This window comes from Cyclopterus lumpus, chromosome 15 (genome assembly GCF_009769545.1).
Source record: "Cyclopterus lumpus isolate fCycLum1 chromosome 15, fCycLum1.pri, whole genome shotgun sequence".
NCBI classification, from domain to species: domain Eukaryota; kingdom Metazoa; phylum Chordata; class Actinopteri; order Perciformes; family Cyclopteridae; genus Cyclopterus; species Cyclopterus lumpus.
In genome coordinates, this window is record NC_046980.1 from 770,001 (window position 1) to 772,500 (window position 2,500).

Sequence of the window (2,500 nt, forward strand, 5' to 3'; positions counted from 1 at the left end):
GCTAATAAAGGAAGGGCCAGTGTTTCCTACGCTAAAGGAGCTAATAAAGGAAGGGCCAGTGTTTCCTACGCTAAAGGAGCTAATAAAGGAAGGGCCAGTGTTTCCTACGCTAAAGGAGCTAATAAAGGAAGGGCCAGTGTTTCCTACGCTAAAGGAGCTAATAAAGGAAGGGCCAGTGTTTCCTACGCTAAAGGAGCTAATAAAGGAAGGGCCAGTGTTTCCTACGCTAAAGGAGCTAATAAAGGAAGGGCCAGTGTTTCCTACGCTAAAGGAGCTAATAAAGGAAGGGCCAGTGTTTCCTACGCTAAATGAGCTAATAAAGGAAGGGCCAGTGTTTCCTACGAGAAACAGAGAAAAAGGTGGTTAGGGTTAGACCTTAGGAGGTCATTTTTGGACTATTCAACCACATCCGCCATTATAGAGGACTTCCTGTTTAGTGGAGAACTTCCTGTCATAGAGGACTTCCTGTTTCGTGGAGCACTTCCTGTTATGGAGGACTTCCTGTTTAGTGGAGCACTTCCTGTTATGGAGGACTTCTTGTTTAGTAGAGCACTTCCTGTCATGGAGGACTTCCTGTTTAGTGGAGCACTTCCTGTTTAGTGGAGCACTTCCTGTTATGGAGGACTTCCTGTTTAGTGGAGCACTTCCTGTCATGGAGGACTTCCTGTTTAGTGGAGCACTTCCTGTCATGGAGGACTTCCTTTTTAGTAGAGCACTTCCTGTCATGGAGGACTTCCTGTTTAGTGGAGCACTTCCTGTTTAGTGGAGCACTTCCTGTCATGGAGGACTTCCTGTTTAGTGGAGCACTTCTTGTTATGGAGGACTTCCTGTTTAGTGGAGCACTTCCTGTTTAGTGGAGCACTTCCTGTCATGGAGGACTTCCTGTTTAGTGGAGCACTTCCTGTCATGGAGGACTTCCTGTTTAGTGGAGCACTTCCTGTCATGGAGGACTTCCTGTTTAGTGGAGCACTTCCTGTTTAGTGGAGCACTTCCTGTCATGGAGGACTTCCTGTTTAGTGGAGCACTTCCTGTCATGGAGGACTTCCTGTTTAGTGGAGCACTTCCTGTCATGGAGGACTTCCTGTTTAGTGGAGCACTTCTCCTACAGCAGCTCTTTTCTTCATGATGGTCGTTAATATCTGGTTAATGTCCACTGATTGTTCAATACTTCTGTGTTTGGATCATTACTTTTATTAATAATACTCAGTCGACTCAGTTCTGAACCAAAACCACCTCTCAGACTCAGTCTGTTCTGGATCAGCTCTGTTCTGGTCTGAACGTGGTCCGGCCTCCATGAGACCTGAACTACAAGGTGAACTCTGCAGGTCTGAGCTCAACAGGCTCCTGTAGCTAGCTGCTTTTTCACCTGGACGGCTTCTTCAGGACCCGCCCCCTAACACATCTGACCAATGAGAGGAAAGAACGCTCTCACCTGACCTCACTGATGCATTCTGGTTCCTTTTGTAACCGCCTGCATTAACCCTCTGGAGTCCTACAGTGTTTACGCAGCGCTTATATTCATATCTCGGTAAATCGGCACATAAATCTGGTTCTGATGGTTCCGTAGTCTGTAGACGTTCTACTTCCGTGTTCTTCTCACGAGGTCGTACGTGATTCACTCCGCGAGCCGAGAGCCTGGACGTGTGACGTTTGTGTCGCCGCTCTGCAGCGTCATTTGTGGAATTGTGTGTCCGTCAATATTTTGTGTGAAACTAACCAATGAACACTCAGGAAATCACTAAGGACCTCCCACCTTACGCTTCGGAAAAACACTGCTGCTATCAGTCAGTAAATAGTTTGTTTTTATATAAATATATAAATAGGACGTATTCTGTTCTGGAAAACTGTTCTTGAAAAACAGAAAAATATAAATATTGATTGAAAACAAAAACGGTTGTAATGTTCATTTTTTTATTTGCATACATCCCATGATGCTAACGCTGAAAAGTTGAAGTCTGATTTATTAAAATTCTTCAAATCTCTTGTGAAAACGTACCTTTACTCATGTGGATTGTTTTGGTTATGGAAATTGGTTTACCAAAGTCTTAGGTTCACAAAAGTTGTGGAATATATGAATAAAATAGTAGATATATATAATAAATGTCTAAAACCAAATTTTTTAATATCGTTTTTTGAGTAAAAGTGTTTTCTGTCACTCCACTTTAACCAAATGAGAGAGACTGAGATACAGAAATGACTTCACACCCCAGATCAAGGACCAAATGAGGTCTTCACACTGAGCCTGAAGACAATGGAGCTCCATTATATAGACAGATGAGAGTGTTCTGCAACGTTTGATAACACATGAGGATCAATGCCTTTGAAGAAATAACCCCTAACCCTAACCCCCGGGGGCTAAAAGTGTCTGACGAGAGCTTCTGGGAAATGTAGTGCTATCAGCATGTCTATTTCACAAAGACTGGGGCTTCTGGGAAATGTAGTGCTATCAGCATGTCTATTTCACAAAGACTGGGGCTTCTGGGAAATGTAGTGCTGCTGT

At 43.7% G+C, this 2,500-nt stretch overlaps 1 protein-coding gene across 1 annotated transcript in view; it reads left to right on the forward strand.

Annotated features, from left to right (window-relative positions):
• The window catches only part of acss1 (acyl-CoA synthetase short chain family member 1), a 36,916-nt gene that overhangs the window by 21,346 nt on the left and 13,070 nt on the right, over positions 1-2,500 (forward strand). The gene's annotated exons all lie outside the window — the stretch shown is intronic.